The following is an 18045-nucleotide window of genomic DNA, read 5'->3' on the forward strand; positions in this document are numbered from 1 at the left end:
GGGTTGGCTGGGCGGGCAGCGGGATGGGGGCGCGGATTGGCCGAGGGGCGGGAGATTGGGGTGAGGCCGGCCAGAGCCGGCCGCTGATTGGATTGGCCTGGTAAGGGCCGTTGAGCTGAGGCTGTCTGGGCGCTGGGAGGAGGGTGGACCGAAGGTAAGACTCCGGACCCGTGTGATTGGCTGGGAAACTAGACGTTGATAGGATAGGGCACCCTAAAATACTGGGGAGAGGAGTTTGGGGTCGAGGCGTCGGAAAGGCGGGAGGTGCCCCGCCGCTTTAGAAGCCCGGCGCAGTGCACGACGGGACGCCCCCGGGAAGGGGCGGAGCCGTGTCCGGGCTGCGGTTGGGAAAGCGCCGTCACTCCGAGGGGCGTGTTGAAGAGGGTTTCGCGGGCTCGAGCGGGGGAGGGGGTACCGTTAAAACCCTGCACCGCGCCCACAGGAAGCTGCTCTATTGGCTAGGCCTACTTGGTACCAGGCTCTCGGCTGGGAAGGACCTTGAAGACCATGCGGTTCAACTTCCAATTTGCAGATGTGGAAACTGAAGCCGAGAGAGGGTATGCACCTTGTCCAAGGTTACTCAGCCGGTTAGTGGCCTTATTGGGACTGGACTCAAGCGCTCCTGACTGCTCTTGGCCTTACACGCATCTCCTCCAAGGAGGTGAATGCTAATGCAGTTCCTTTAGACCTATTTATAGTTTGAGGCCTGTGCTGTTATAAGGTCTAACTTATGTGGTTTGGACAATTGGATTCCTCCTACACCCTCATTCTTAGCTATCAGGTACTTGAAAGAATAGAAATGTTTCATCCTGCGAAGGTGGCCCTTTTATAAAGGCGCAACCGTGAACCAGAAATAATGTGTGTACAGGCATAAAGGATCGTGGTTCTTAGCCTTTTTTAGTTATAAGCCCTCAAAGAAACTAATGAAAGCTTTTCCTTAGCAAAATGCACATAAAGAAAATGTGCGTACAGTTTCTTGACTTCCCCTTGCATTGGTACAGGGGCTCCAGGTGAAGAATTTCCAGAATTGTTACATTTTCACCATATTGATCTAGGGTTAATTGGATGCAGCTAGCTTATAGAGCTCTTTACTGTATAGCTTCAGCTTGTGGAAAAATTGCCCTACTCTAGCCATACTGGGAAAGCCTAAGAGCAACTCTGTCCTTGCTGAGAAGTTCCAACCAAGTTAGGAAGTTTCCTGGTGGTCTAGTGGTTAGGATTGCGCGCTTTCACTGCCGTGGCCTGGGTTCAATCCCTGGCTGGGGAACTGATATTCTGCCAGCCACGCAACGCACACACAAAAAAAGAATTAGGAAAGGTTGGCCACCTACCTTTATTCCTTAAAGGAAGACGAGATCTTTCTCTGCCAGAAATATCTGGAGTTCTAAAGCTGGAAGTGTGGGGACACCGTTCCTTACCCATCCTGTGACTAGTTGATTTCCTGTGGTTTAGCAGTCCTTTTAATCTCAGCCTTTTGCTTCATCTATCAGCTGATGAAGAACTGCCCTGTGTGTGTAACTTTATTAGGAATCAATGAAGGTTAAGTGAGATGACGTCCATCAAAATCTTTGTATTGTCTTTATGAGGATTACCCATACTACAGATGATCCGCAAGTCTGTTTCACTCCAAGCCAAGTTTCTCCTGTCCTCTTATCAGTTTGCTGAGACACCTCCTCTGCTCAACATCAGTCATGATACTACCAGTGAGGGGAAATGGATTTTTAAAGTAGCTGGAATAAAATGCTGGGAAGATAAATGTTTTGCAGCAAAGTTCTAGTCAAACATAAGGTCCTTACCACAGCCAACTAAAATGATTTTTTAGTTGAGCTAAGATAGGTGCTATGTAGTCCCTATCAAAAACAGCCAACACTGTCATGCATTCAGCAGATGCTAGTGGGCGCTATAATGTGAGTGCTTAGCACTCAGATTCCAGAAACTGACTGCCTGAGTTCATAACCCAACTCTGCCACTTCTTAGCTTGTGTGATTTTCTTTGCTTTATGTAAAGTGGGGCTAATAATTGTACCTGTCTCATACACAACTTTTAGGAGGTCTTAGTGAGTTGATACATGTTAAGAGCTAGTAACACCGCCTGACATCTTGTATATGTTGTATATACATTGGCTATTATCTATTTAGCATGTAGTTTGTACGAAGCGAGTGGTTCTTGGCCCTTGGCCTATTAGGGAAGAAAGACTTTAATCAATTAATCTCACAAACAGATGTAAAGTTGTAAAAGTGAGAGCCACCAAAGAATGACCCAGCCAGGAGGCTCAGGGAAAACGTACTTGAGAAAGGGAAGAGTTATTCAGGTGGAGAAGGGAAGAACAAACATGTGCAAAGGCCCTGTGGTGGGAGGGAGCTCAGGGATTATAAGAAACTGCAAGAAAGCCTGCACACCCAAAACACAGGGAACAAGGGATTGAAATAAAGCTAGAGTGTTGAGTAAGGGAAAGACCATGTGAGAGCCTCGCATGCCATGCAAATGCTTTTGTCTATATCCTAAGACCAGAGGGCAGCTACTCAAAGGTTTTAAAAAGGTCGTTGGTTGCAATGTGAAGATTAAGACTGGAACGAGGGAAGAGCAGATGCAAGGAAACCAGTTAGGAGGCCATTGCAGTAATCCAGATATGAGCTGATAACTTGTAGAAAGCAGAAAGGTAGAAGGAAGAGTGGAAATAGAGATAGGTATTGAACTTGGTAATTGATTGGAAGGAGAGGGAGGTGTCACTGGTGCCTGCTAGATTTCTGGATGGTGATGCCATTTGCAGTGTTTCCCAAGTAGGAGGAATTGGAGGCCATGTGGTTTAGTGAATGTGGAGAGGTACACTGGGGCTTCAGGTTGTATTTCTTGAGCTGTGTATGGAGTCCATGGGTTTTAATATGCTATTCTCTATAACAGGAATATTCATGTCCAATGAACAAATTATGAAATTAAAGAGAGAAAGTGGATTTCAGTCTTACTCTGCCACTTCCTGCTGTCTGAGCCTGAGCAAGTTACTTAACCTCTTAGTCTTGTGAAATGGGAGAATCTCTGCCACACCATTGGGTGATCTGAGCATGAATGGGAGTTGTGAAAGTGCTCGGGTGCAAGTGTCTTATGCCGGGAGTTGTTCACCACTATCTGTTGAACAATGAATTGGTGAATGGATGAGATCAGATGGCATTCTCCAGCTCAGTCCCCCCACTAACCCATGGTGCTTATGTGTGAGGAGACTGTCTGCGAGGGGAGAAGCAATCACGCTATGACCTGATGCCTTTTCCTCCTGAGCAAAGCTGGCTGACCTCAGAGGGGTACATGCAACTCGTCCTTATGGCCCGTGAGAAGTGATGGTCTAGCTTTGTAAAAGCCGCTTTAAAACTTAACTTCACCGTCTTTTCCGGTGTTATCCACACTAGCGCCCATGTGTACCATTGGTCAGATCAAGCCAGTCATATCATTTCATCCTGCATGAGTGCTCAGCACTATCCTAGGCCTGTCCCCTGCCTAGGTTCCCTCCTCGTCTCTCCCAGTCTTCAAGTCATGCACAAGTTTGTTTCTTTGTTCATTCATTCAACTACATGAATTTATTAGATGTACCCCCACCTCCCAGGTTATTTCAGGTATAACATGGGGATGTGATAAAGTCCATAAGAAAGGTTCAAACCAAATGCTGTCATGGAGCTAAAATAGAGGAGGAGGAGGAGAGATTTTTTTCCTGGCTTGTGAGAGTACTTAGTAGACAAGGGGGCTTTGAGCTGAACCTTGAAGGATTGGAGAACTATGTAAATATAGAGTTTGCAATGAAGCCTTCTGTAACTAAGGTAGTGCACATTTATATCTTCACTTACTAACAGTGTGATCCTGGGAATGCTTATTTGATATCTTTGTGTCTCAGTTTCCTCAGCTGTAAAATGGAGGTAATAGTTTTAGCCGGGGTTGGCTTATAGGTGTGAGACCTATACAGTCACACAGGTGCTTAGAAGTGCTGGCCCCTCACTTGGTTTAATGCTCTGCTGTCACCATGTTGAAATTCTTAATAATTTTTGAACAAGGGGCCCTGCAAATTGTGTCCTGATCTTGCCTTGTAGGATTATTGCAAAGTCCTAAGAAGTTAATACATGTAAATTTCTTCGAACAGTGAGGGCCTGGCATATGATGAGGGTTCAGTAAGTGCTAGCTGTTATTATTGTTATTATCCTCTGAACTCTTATTACAGTGTAGCTCACAGTATACCTCATAGTTTATTTAGCATTTAAATAACTAACAGATATTTTTGAGTGCCTGTTCTATAAAGGTACTGGATGGGTCACAAAGATGAATAGGACAGTACTTCCTCACCTAGTTGGTGGAATAAAGCATGTATTTTAAGCATACTGATTAGTAATAAATAATGAAATATGTCATACGATGAGTATAGAAATTTTTAAAAGTAGATTTTTGGGCTCCACCTTCAGAGAATCTTAGTAGCTCTGGTGTGGGGCTTCAGAATCAGTCCCCCAGGTGATTTTATTTATTTATTTATTTATTTTGTCTGATGTGGACCATTTTTAAAGTCTTTATTGAATTTGTTACAATATTGCTTCTGTTTTATGTTTTGGTTTTTTGGTCACAAGGCACGTGGGATCTTAGCTCTCTGACCAAGGATCAAACCCGCACCCCCTGCACTGGAAGGCGAAGTCTTAACCACTGGACCACCAGGTAAGTCCCCCCGCCAGGTGATTTTAATGAACAGGCAACTTTTAAACCACGGGCATTAACTCCAGGGAGGTCATGTGGAATAGAGGCAAAAAGCTTGGCATTGGAGTTGGTCAGGCTGGGGTTCAAGTTCTGCCATCTACTAGCTCTGTTACTTTGCATAAGTTACTTAGCTTCTCAGTTTCCTCATTTGTAAACATTAAAACCATACTTTAAAGATTAAATTTTAAGATGGTTGAAAAGCTGAGCACATAGTGGACACTTAATTATGGGTTTTTTTCTCTAGAAGGGGGAGATAGTATCCCAGGAAGGGGCAGTCAAAGAGGGCTTCCTGGAGGAGAGGATAATCCACCCCCATACAACCAGTATGGTTTGGATGGGGAGAAAATCCTCTGATGACACACTCTAGCAACAGCCAAGATATTAGGTGAATATTAGAGGAATGCTAAGTCACAAAATAATTGATGGGATTTAGTGGCTGATTAGAGACAGAGGAGAGAGAAGAATGAAAGGTGAGTCCTAGGTCTCCAGCCTTGAGTTTTTTGTTTTTTTTTTTTAACTCTTTCATAAAGTTTTTAAGACGCTATAATTTTCTTACATGTACACTAGTAACCTTAAAAAGACAAATACTACCAAATGTTAACTACTGTACAATTTATAAAAAATATAATTTTAAGAATTTGGAATAATAAAGGGAAGGTACCTACTTCAAATGGATTAAATAAGAAAATGCCACTTTTTAAGAAATTTCACCAGGAAATGGGAAATTTCCACTTTGTCTAAAGGAACACCAAAACCTTTTACTGAAGTCAGAGACCTTGCTATTTTTGTTCAAGACTTCATCTACACAGTTTCAAATAAACCCTAAAAAATATTTTCCAGTACATATAAGGCCGCTACACAGAGTACATGACGGGAAAAAAGGACTCCGTCTGAATGAGAAGTCGTGAAGAACAGAGGTATGTCTTGCTCACCTTTACATCTCCAGTGCCTAGCACAGTGCCTGGCTCACGGTGAAAATGCTTAAGCAGTGGTTGTTGCTTTGCACTGAACCAGGCAGATGATACACCCTTCTACCTCTGGTTCGATTTTCATTCCATATTAAGCACGACCTGAGCTGCAGTCCTGGTTCTTGGCCCTTGACGTTAAGTTGAATAAAGTAAGCCCATATGCATACACTTTCTACATCAGTTCTTCTGACAGGATCCTCACAGCCTTGAGTATTTTTGAGAGTAATCATTTTAAAAACAAGACCATGTATAGGAGCTGAGTTGGTGCAGAAAGGTGGGGTAGAGGTTGGGGGAGGGGTCGTGTGTATCCAGTTTTAGAAACATTTAGTCTTGCAGGTCATAAGGGGACAATCAAGGGAAACTGTACATTTTTTTTTTTTTTGGCTGGGCCGCCCAGCTTGAGGGATCTTAGTTCCCTGACCAGGGATTGAACCTTGGCCCCCAGCAGTGGAAGCTCTGGGTCCTAACCACTGGACCACCAGGGAATTCCCAGAAACTGTACATTCTTGATTGGGATTTGGGAGAAAGGCTGGTGCTTGGGAAAGAAGAAGTTAGAAGTCAATAGATCAGAAACAATCACTGAGCTCCCAAGGATAAATTATGTCTTAACATTCTATAAAGAGAGAAAGAAAAGCAAAAGATTTTGGAACTGGAAATGGGGTTACAAACTAGCAGACACTAAAAGTGAGAGGGAGAAAAGAAGGAACAGCAGAGGTAGAAAAAGAAGTGGGAGAGTGGACTGTTCATAGCTGTGGTGGTCTGAATAATGTTCCCCAAAAGATATCCACGTGCTAATCCCTGGAACCCAAGAATATGTTACTTTACCTGGCAAAAGGGACTTTGCAGCTGTGGTTAAATTAAGGATTTTGCGATGGGGAGATTATCCTGGATTGTCTGGGTGGACCTGGTGTACACAAAGGTCCTTAGAAGAAGGAGACAGGAGGATGAGAGTCAGAAAGGGAGATGTGATGGCAGAGGTAAAAGCCTGAGTGATGTGGGGCCATGAGCCAGGGAATGTTGGCAGCCTCTGGAAGCTGGAAGAGGCAAGGAACAGATTCTGCCTTAGGGCTTCCAGAAGGAACACAGTTCTGCTGACCCATTTTAGACTTCTTTCAGAACTGTAAGAGAATAAATTTGTGTTGCTCTAAGCACTAAGATTGTTGTAATTTGTTACAGTAGTGATAGGAAACTACTGCAGTGGTTAACAACTGAAAACAACCTAAATACCTAACAGTGATGGATTGGTTAAATAAGTTACAATACATTAGTGTGATGGACTGTTATAATTGTAGTTAGCCATTAAAAATTATGCTGTAGAAGATAATTTAATCGTATGGGAAGTGTTCATAGTAGATTGCCAAGTACAGAAAACAAGTTAAAATATTGTAGGTATTTATGTGAAAATTTCATCAAGAGGTACACCTAAGAGTCATGCATTTTTTGCACTGACTGTATGTATGGTATACCTCAAAAAGTTTTGCAGATTGCACATAGATGTCCTGTTTGGTTCAAAGAAGGGAAGCATGTATTATACCTGTGTATTCATGAATAGGGAAAAGACTGGGAATGTATAAACCAAATGTTAATAATGGCTGTCTCTGGGTGGTAGGATTACAGATGATTTTTATATTCATTTTTTGTTCTTCTCTGTGTATTCCAATTTTTCTTCAGCGAACAAGTATTACTTTTTTGATCAAAAAATATATTTAAAAAATTAGTTTTTAAAAATCAAGGGAAAGGGGTAAGGAGAAAGTCTGGAGAAGGATTTGCAAGCTCAAGGGCAAGGGCCCTGCAGCACCTGGCACAACCAAGCCTCTATAAACAATTCTCTGAAAATAGGTGATTTTATTTTGGCGGGGTTACTGGGGGCATGCCGCATGGCATGTGGGATCTTAGTTCCCCGACACGGGATCAAATCCTCGCCCCCTGCATTGGAAGCGCGGAGTCTTAACCACCGGACTGCCAGGGAAGTCCCAATAGGTGATTTTTTAAAAAATTGTATCCCCCCCACCCCAAAGCAGAAAGGCACTCAGTACTGGGGACATAGAGAGAAGGAAGAAGAAAAAGAAAAAAGGCAATATAGAGATAAAAGCTTCCTGGATCCTGAGTTAGGAGGGCCTCCAAGAGATGCGAAGGAAGTGGAGCAGATTGTCTAGTCTTACCCCTGCCGCCTTCTGTGTTTGCCAAAGAGTCTGGAGACAGAGCAGACACCCTCAGCCGTTTTCTCCTTTCATTTATTCAGTCCTCCTTTATTTTTTTCCTTTGTTCTTTTTCTAATTATCAAAGTAATACATGCTTCTCACTGGAGAAGTTTGAAAAGCATGAAGAGTTAAGCAGAAATCACCTGTAATCCCAAATTACATCCACCACTGAAATACTGGCATACTTCTCAACGTAGTTCAATTTTAAATGAAAATTGAAGTATTACTATGTAACATTTTTGTCAACCCCCCCAAAAAAAAAATGTACTTTCAAGAATTTTAAATTGGTTCAGCTCATTGTCAGGTTGCGTTAAAAATTAGTATGAACTAAACATATTTGGACTGGCTCTGAATGGGTTTTCATACTGGTAGCGCAATGGAGAAGTAAGTGAAGCCTTTTAACGTTGACTTAAGCTTTTTAAAAAGTACCAGTAGAATAAGGTAAAAATTGAAAATCATTGAAGTACGCCCAGTGGATCACAAACCCTGAGGATCACTGAGGCCTCTTTTCCTGGCCAGGTGTTACAGGGAATCCTGTGTTCTGGGCCAACGCTCCTCTAATCTTCTGTTCTTTTTTTCTTTATTTAATTGAGTACATACTCAATTTTGATTACCTGCTTTGTTGTTTTGGGGAAAACCCAGCTCTCTTCCTGTTGTGTGTCTCCTTTATTCTCACAACAGTTTCTGACATCAGATATATGGGGATTTTCCCCCACCAAGCAATTCTCTGATACTGAGGGTCAATTTAACTCAATTCTGACGCTGTCTACCTGGAGATAGATCCCACAAGTTAAGGGCGCAGTCCCATGAGACTGCCCCCCACTTCAGATGCCAATTATAAGTAGCAGGCCCCCAGGTGACCCAGAACTTCTGTCTGACTTGGCTACAAATCTGAGGCCTCCATGACCTCCTCCTTGGGGTCTATTTATTTGCTGGAGTGGCTCACAAAACTCAGGGAAACACATTTACCAGTTTATTAAAGGATATGATAAAGGATACAGATGAACAACCAGATGAAGAGATACATACATAAGGTGAAGTCTGGGAGGGTCTGAGCACAGGAGCTGCTGTCCCCATGGAGTTGGAGTGCATCACCCCCCAGGTGTTCACTCACCTGGAAGCTCCCGAACCCCCTACTATTAGGATTTTTATAGGGGTTTCCTCATGTAGGCATGATCAATTATTAACTCCATTTCCAGCCCCTCTGCCCTCTTTAGAGAAGCTGGGGGTAAGAGGCAGGGCTGAAAATTCCAAGCTTCTAATTATGGCTTGGTCTTTCTGGTGACCAGCTGCCATCCAGGAGCCCAGCCAGAGTCACCTTATTAGAACAAAAGATGCTCCTAGTATTAGCACTTGAAATTTACAAGGGGTTCAGGAGCCCTGTGTCAGGGATGGGGTAAATGTGCCAGGAACCGGGGGCAGAGATTAATATATATATGTTTTTTCTGTTATCTCACATTTGTACATTTTGTATACACGTATCTTTTGTCCCCTATTAGGCTATAACTCAAGGTTTCTCAACCTTGGTGCCATTAGTATTTTGGACCAAATAATTCTTTGTTGTGGGGAGCTGTCCTGTGCACTGCAGGATTCTTTAGCAGCATCCTTGCCAATAGCACACCCCCTCAAACCCAGAAAAATCTCTCCAGACCTTGCTAATTTTCCCTTCGTGGCAAAAATCACTCTCCTACTCCTGCAGTTGAGAACCACTGCTCCTTGAGGTCAGATGTTTTATAAATTCCTATGTTCCACATAGTTAGTTTATTGTCCAAACAGTATCATTGCCTCATAAGAATAATAGCTAATATTTATAAAGCCCTTACTCTTTGTACTGTTCTAAGCTCGTTACATATATTAACTCATTTAATCTTCACAACAACCCTATGAGATAGGTACTATTATTATGCCCTTTTTATAGTCAAGAAACTAAGACTCAAAAGAGGTTAGGTAAGTTGTTCAAGGTCACCCACCTGGGAAGTAACACCTGGGATTTGCCTAACCCAGGCAGTCCAGCTGCAGATTCTGGGCTCTCAACCATTTTGCTATCTACTGCTTATAAATACAAAGAAAAAAATTAACTCATTAAAAAAAAAGGAAAAAAAAGGGGGGGGGTGGAATTCCCTAGTGGTCCAGTGGTTAGGATTCCTCGCTCCCACTGTAGGGAGCAAGGGTTCAGTCCCTGGTCAGGAAACTAGGATCCCGCATGCCACGTGGCCAAAAGAAAAAAACAGCCGAACATTGTCCCTCTGCCCACAGAATTTGCATAGGCAAACACATGGTAAAAATGAAATTTTCTATTCTGCCGTTTTCACAAAACATAATATAGCAACGCATTTTGCCATGTTGCTAAAATTTTATCAGTTGTTTGAATGGCTGCATCCTATTCTGTCAAGAAGACAGACAATAACATGACCAGTCCCTTCTTACTGGGCATTTTGATTATTGTGGATATTTCATTTGAAACATTATAATCAATTTTTAAAGTATAATTTACAGACAATAACGTGCATCCATTTTAAGGGTACAGTTTGATAAATTTTGACAAAGGTTATAAACCCATGCTATGACCAAAACAAGATATGGGACATTTTCATCGCCTTTGTTTCTTTCTGTAGTGGCGTGCTGAAGGTGACTAGTACCCTAGTACCAGCTCAGGAGAACCAATTTTATGTACATCTCTTCTCAAATCTACATTTAGTGATATCACATTAGTAGCTCAAAATTGACCATGGTGGTGGGCTTCCCTGGTGGCGCAGTGGTTAAGAATCCACCTGCCAATGCAGGGGACACGGGTTCGAGCCCTGTTCCGGGAAGATCCCACATGCCACGGAGCAACTGGGCCCGTGAGCCACAACTACTGAGCCTGCGCTCTAGAGCCCGCGAGTCACAACTACTGAAGCCTGTGTGCCACAACTACTGAAGCCCGCGCGCCTAGAGCCTGTGCTCTGCAACAAGAGAAGCCACCACAATGAGAAGCCTGCGCCTCGCAACAAAGAGTAGCCCCCGCTCGCTGCAACTAGAGAAAGCCCACGTGCAGCAGCGAAGACCCAATGCAGCCAAAAATTAAATAAATGAATAAATAAATTTATTTTAAAAAAAAATTGACCATGGTGGGAATATTTACACCACAAAAATTGGTAAAGCGCCACAAATCAGGGCTTTAAAAAATTTTTTTAGAACCAGTTTACCAGTACCACAGCTTATGCCCCTTTGCAGTCAACCCTCCATCTTACAACCACAGTCTGCTTTCTGCCATCTTTCTTTTGCATTTTTAAAGGATTCTAGGGACTTCCCTGGTGGTCCAGTAGTTAAGACTCCATGCTTCCAACGCAGGGGGCACAGGTTTGATCCCTGGTCAGGGAACTAAGATCCCACATGCCGCTCAGCGTGGCCAAAAAGAAAAAGAAAAAAAAAAGCTATAAATAAAATCATGCAGCATATACTCTTTTGTGCCTAGCTTCTTTTGCTCAGTGTTTTATTTATTTATTTATTTTTTGAGATTCATCAGCATTGTTGCACATAGCAATAGTTCATTCCTTTTCATTGTATTCCATTGCATGGATATACAACTTGGCCAGAGCCTTTATTTTGGTTTCCACAGGAAGGAACAGGTGAAGCTGGGTAAGCAGGCTTAGGATTGGCTAGTTTAATAATTTCAGTGGGCATAGGGACTGTCTCTAGTTGTCTGGTATCTGGCCCTGGGGTGATAGGGCAGAGGAATAGTGACTCTGATTGTGAGAGCCTGATAAAGTAGGTGGTTGGAGTAAGGGTTTTGGATCGGTTGGTTTATACATAAAAGGTGCACTGGCAGGAGAATGGTTTACTATCTCTAAGAATTGGCTAGTGTTGGGAGGGCTAGTCTGTCCAGGGCTAGCAAAGCCCCAAGATGTCAAGATGTCAAACACAGAAAATTTTTGAAAACACGATTAATACACCTTGTTGAAAGGTTAATCTAGGGACTTCCCTGGTGGTGCAGTGGTTAAGAATCCACCAATGCAGGGGACACAGGTTCGAGCCCTGGTCCAGGAAGATCCCACATGCTGCAGAGCAATTAAGCCCGTGCGCCACAACTACTGAGGCCGCGTGCCACAACTACTGAAGCCTGCATGCCTAGAACCCGTGCTCCACAAGAGAAGCCACTGCAATGAGAAGCCCGCGCACCACAACAAAGAGTAGCCCCTGCTCGCCGCAACTAGAGAAAGCCCGCGTGCAGCAACGAAGACCCAACGCAGCCAGAAATAAATAAATAAATTTATAAAAAAGAAGAAGGAAAGAAAGGTTAAACTAATCTAGAAAGAATCTGAACTCTGGGATGCTAAGCATAGCTGAAACAAACCTACATAACAGAAGGTGCGACCTGGCCCCCTTGTCACACTTGGCCCTAAGATTCTCCTAGCCAGGCTAATACCCTACAATCAGTAGATTGGAGGATCCTTTGGGAAAACTGACCAGCTCAAGAAGAAATACCTATAGATACTGTATTAGTCTCCTAGGGCTGTTATAACAAATTACCAAAATCTTGGTAGCTTAAAACAAAATAAGTTTATTCTCTCTCAGTTCTGGAAGTCAGAAGTCTGAAATCCATCAAGTCTGAAAACATGTCAGCAGGGCCACATCCCCTCTGGAGCCTCTAGGAAGCATTTCTTTCTTTGCCTTTTCCAGCTTCTGGTGGCTCCAGGTGTTCCTTGGCATGTAGCATCATCACTCCAGTCTGCCTCCATCTTCACATCACTTTCTCCTCTTCTCTCTGTCTCTCCTCTGTGTATCTCTTATAGACACTTGTTATTGGGTTTGGGGCCCACCCAGATAATCCAGGGTGGTCTTATCTCAAAATCCTTAACTTAGTTACATTTGCAAAGACCCTTTTTCCAAATAAGGTCACATTCACAGATTATGGGGATTAGGATGTGGATATATCTTTTGGGGGGGACACTATTCAACCCACTAAGAGCTGAGAGTCCCAAGTGAAAGTCAACTCGCTATAGTAATGTCCAACTGCGAAGCCCTGTCTCAGAACACAGAGCTTCCAGAAAACTTTAGTGCCTCAGTCTTAAACATGAATGGACTGTCAAAGATTACCAGGTAGTTGAAGAAAATCTCTAACATGAAAGACAAAGACCAAACAAATAAACAAGAACAAAGGAACTTAGAGGATACAGAAACAGCACAGAGACCAGAACAAAACAAAGTATAACTTAAAAAGATGATGGGGGGGGGGCGCTTCCCTGGTGGCGCAGTGGTTAAGAATCCGCCTGCCAATGCAGGGGACACGGGTTTGAGCCCTGGTCTGGGAAGATCCCACATGCTGCGAAGCAACTGGGCCCGTGAGCCACAATTACTGAGCCTGCGTGTCTGGAGCCTGTGCTCCGCAACAAGAGAGGCCGCGATAGTGAGAAGCCCACGCACCGCGATGAAGAGTGGCCCCCGCTTGCCACAACTAGAGGAAGCCCTCGCACAGAAACGAAGACCCAACACAGCCATAAATAAATTAATTAATTAAAACACCCTCTTCTCACCCCTGCTGATCCATCTCCTGTCCCTATAATTTAAAAAAAAAAAAAAAAAGTGATAGGGGACTTCCCTGGTGGTCCAGTGGCTAAGACTCTGAGCTCCTAATGCAGGGGGCCTGGGTTCAATCCCTGGTCAGGGAACTAGATCCCACATGCATGCCACAACTAAGAGTTTGCATGCTGCAACTAAGACCCAGTGCAGCCAAAAATAAGTAAATATTGAAAAAAAAAAAAGATGATAGGTACTTCCCTGGTGGTCCAGCGGCTAAGACTCCACATTCCCAATGCTGGGGGCCCGGGTTCGATCCCCGGTCGGGGAACTAAGATCCCATATACCGCAACTTAGCCCACACACCATAATGAAAAGCCCATATGCCACAACGAAGACCCAGCACAGCCAAAATAAATAAATAAAAATAAATTTATAAAAAGATAAATAGGGGCTTCCCTGGTGGCGCAGTGGTTGAGAATCTGCCTGCCAATGCAGGGGACACGGGTTCGAGCCCTGGTCTGGGAGGATCCCACATGCCGCGGAGCAACTAGGCCCGTGAGCCACAATTACTGAGCCTGTGCGTCTGGAGAGGCCGCGATAATGAGAGGCCCCGCGCACCGCGATGAAGAGTGGCCCCCGCTTGCCACAACTAGAGAAAGCCCTCGCACAGAAACGAAGACCCAACACAGCCATAAATAAATAAAATAGTGTTTAAATAAATAAGAATAAAAATAAAAAGCCAGCTTGTATATCACCTGCTATTTAAAAAAAAAAAAAGATAAATATTCTCAGATATGGCGATGTTACATCCAAGAAATAAGAACAGAAGGGTATGTATGTTAAAAAGGAATAAAACGGGGGCTTCCCTGGTGGTGCAGTGGTTGAGAGCCTGCCTGCCAATGCAGGGGACACAGGTTCGAGCTCTGGTCTGGGAAGATCCCACATGCCGCGGAGCAACTGGGCCCGTGAGCCACAACTGCTGAGCCTGTGCGTCTGGAGCCTGTGCTCCGCAACAAGAGGTCGCGATAGTGAGAGGCCTGTGCACCGTGATGAAGAGTGGCCCCCGCTTGCCGCAACTAGAGAAAGCCCTTGCACAGAAATGAAGACCCAACACAGGTAGAAATAAATAAATAAATAAATAATAAAAATAAAGGAATTCCTAAGGAAAAAAAAAAAGGAATAAAACAGATCTTAAGAATATGATAACCAATAACTTCAATCAAAGGGTTGGAAGATAAAATTGAGAATATATCCTTTTTTAAAAAAAACGCTGGGGAATTCCCTGGCGGTCCAGTGGTTAGGACTGCGCTTTCACTGCCAAGGGCCCGGGTTCGATCCCTGGTCGGGAAACTAAGATTCCACAGGCTGCGCAGACTGGCCCTCCCCGAAAAAATAACCTGGAAAATCGGCATGAAAAGATTTTTGAAAGCTAGAAGTAGCCCAGGAGGATTAACATTCAACTAAGAGGAGTTACAGAGAAATAGAGAAAAGTGGAGGGGAAGCAATCATTGAAGGAATAATTCAAAAAATCAAATCAAAACTAAATGGCCTACATCTCCAGAATGAGAAGCCCACTGAGTTCCCAACATAATGGATGGAAAAGAAATCAGAAATTTCAGGTCATCGAGTAAATAGAGGAAGGTTACTAAAAACTTCCGAGAGAAAAAGTGGTTAACATTCAAAGGACCAGCCGTCAGAATGGTACCATGCTTCCCATCAGCCATGCTGGAAGATGGTGGAGGAATGCTTTCGAATTATTTATGACCTATAACTTTATGAATTAGCCAAATTGTAAATTCAGTAAAGTAAGCATGTTTTCAGATGCGTGAAATCTTAAAAAATTTTACTTCCTACCCATATGCCCTTTCTCAGGAAACGTCTGGAGGATGTGGTACACCAAAATGAGAATAAACCAAGAAACAGGAAGACGTGATCCTGGAAACAGGATATTCAACAGAGGTGAGAAATGAAGAGAATCTTCAAGATGATGAAAGGAAATCCCAGGGTGACATAACCTGGCTGCCGGCCTTTGAGAGTAATCAGGACTGGGGCAGGAGGACAGAAGGGACGTCTCCAAGAAATCAGATGAAATGAATAGAGGAAAAATTTACACCTCTGGTGATGGTGGAGAATAAATTCTATAGGGACATGGAAAACTAAGCAAAAAAAAAATTTTTTTGTTTTGTTTTGTTTTGAATTAATGATTAACTCCAGGAAAAAAATGTTTTAAAAAACTGAGAAAGAAACAAAGCTTAATCATAGTAGACTAGCTTGGCTGTGGATAATATTTATGGAGGCATAATTGTGTCAACAGAGTATGGATGTTGATCTCCACCAACCCCAGCACTTATGGGCTTTCCTCCTTGTAGACTGCATTCCGGCCAGCAGGAGTGCTCTTTGTTCTAACTACCCAGGGCTTCTTTCATTTAAATGGGAGTTAAGTTAATTAAATTCAATTAGTAAATTAATACATTAATAGATTAAATTAATTGTTGAATTAAAATATCAGTAAAAAATGAGTCTAAGCAATACACACACATTTTTTTTCTTTTTTAGACTAAACACCTTGAAAAGATTATCAGGCTTTAAACTTGTGTTCTAACTAATTTGAGACTTTTGATTTACCCAAACAACATGTAGTGTATACCCAACCTTCATCCCATTAAATAGGGAAGTTAAGTTGTATGTATTTGAATCTGGCATATGTTAAGCTGACCTGTGACACATTATATTGTAAATTTTTTTCTAGTTCTGTTTTTATTTTTTCCACTAGTGAGCAGTTTGAGGGCAGGCTCTCGTTCTTTCCTCTGTAAGGTTCTGGCACTTGACACAGACCTTCGACTTTTTTTTTTTTTTTTTAATCTAATTTTAAGTCACCACAAGAGACCACAGTTTGAGTTGATGACCACATCTAATACTTGCAGAGCGTTCCGTTGCTCACACAGCACTGTCACATCCGTCTGCCCCATACTGAGGTTGGTGTTTTTAGTATTCTCTCTTCTACCCTCGCATTTTGCAGACGACCTGAGTTCCAGAGAGTGCCTTGCCGAAGGTCGCACAAGTCAGCGTTGGAGCCTCTAGCAGAACTCAGGTCTCCTGACACCCAGTGATGCATTAAAATACTTTTTTAAAAACTGGTTAAAAAAAATTACCATCAACCATTTTTAAGTGTATAGTTCAGTAGTGTTAAGTATAGTCACATGGTTGTGTAACAAATCTCTAGAACTTACTCATCTTGCAAAACTGAAACTTTATATCCATTGAACAACAACTCTCTACTTTCCCCTCACCCATGCCCCTGGCAACCACCATTCTACTTTCTGTCTCTATGAATTTGAGTACTGTAGATACCTTCCGTAAGTGGAGTCACACAGTATGTGTCTCTTTGTGATTGTCATTTCACTTAGCATATGTCCTCGAGGTTGATACATTTCCTCCCTTAAGGCTGAACAGTATTACATTGTTTGTAGCACATTTTGTTTGTCCATTCTTCCATCAGCGGACACTTGGGTTGCTTCCACCTTTTAGCTATCACGAATAATGCTGCTCTGAGCATGGCTATACACACATCTCCTTGAGATCTTGCTTTCTGTTCTTTTGGATATATACTTGGAAGTGGGATTCCAGTAATGCATTTTTTAAATTCTCCATCTCATTCCAAAAATGATTTGAGGCCACTGTCCCAGCACCTTCATAAGTATTAAAAAAAAAAAAAGTTCTGAATTTCTAATGAACGAACAAAGGGGCCAGAATGGAATAGAGGAGACAACAGAAGGGAGTGGCCTATGAGAAGTCTGGTAGAAAAAAGCTTTTTACCTTTACCCTCGGGAAGTAGCTGCAAATAATTAAGATCCACCAGAGATGGACTGGAGTGGCCAAGGCTTGTTTTCTCATCTACATAAAGGTCTCCAAAACATTCCCAAAGTTGCATTCAAACAGAGTAAGCTCTGTGCATATGAAAGGGTCACAAAGGAGGGATTCGGTATTCATGATACCTGGTCTGTACAGGGGTGGGTGCACAAACTCAGATATTCTGGGCCTGTCATGGGACCTTCATAAAGGATCTAGTCAGAGTGGGGACTGTGGTAGAGTATGCTGGTCATAAGTCTGTACTCAGCTCCAGACATTGATGTCAGATCTTCTGATTTTTCAAGAAAAACTAGATACACCTGAAACTAACACAACATTATAAGTCAACTATGCTCCAATAAAAATTTTTTTAAAAAAAGAAAAGCTGGAAATCTGGATTTTTATGTGAAATATCATGATTTTTTAAAGCTGGCATTTAAATTTTCAAAAAGATTTAAAAGGCATTGTATAAGTCAAAGACAAAATACAAGTTTGCAACCTCTGGTGTGTGGTACTGTGGAGCATTTATGGTAGTTAAGTTCTCCTGGTAGCATATCTGTGCCGGTCAGACAGGAGAGGAGGGCCCCCAGTTTCGCATCATTTCTGTGAGATTCGTTTGTGCCTACTTCACAGAACCGCTGTAAGAATAAAACATCACAGATTTGGAAAGGTGTTCTCGTAAAGGAATTTCTCATAAAATATAATGCAGGTGCTTACTGGGATAATTATCTTGCCGTGAAGAGCTCAGAAGAGTGTAATGTTTTGGGAACAGCTTCTACAAAAGCTGACCTAGGAGATGCTGGGCC

General features: G+C 42.8%; 1 long non-coding RNA gene across 2 annotated transcripts; it reads left to right on the forward strand.

Annotated features, from left to right (window-relative positions):
* Positions 1-86: 86 nt before the first annotated feature.
* Positions 87-17623, forward strand: LOC132356000 (uncharacterized). Of its 2 annotated transcripts, none has more exons than XR_009499730.1 (5): positions 87-154; positions 4596-4680; positions 5560-5636; positions 15263-15349; positions 16410-17623. It is a non-coding gene; the product is annotated as an uncharacterized LOC132356000 (long non-coding RNA). The 2 variants fall into 2 exon arrangements; XR_009499729.1 differs by lacking the exon at positions 87-154 and adding an exon at positions 196-557.
* The last annotated feature ends 422 nt before the right edge of the window (positions 17624-18045 follow it).

Source organism: Balaenoptera ricei, chromosome 20, assembly GCF_028023285.1.
Source record: "Balaenoptera ricei isolate mBalRic1 chromosome 20, mBalRic1.hap2, whole genome shotgun sequence".
Lineage (NCBI taxonomy): Eukaryota > Metazoa > Chordata > Mammalia > Artiodactyla > Balaenopteridae > Balaenoptera > Balaenoptera ricei.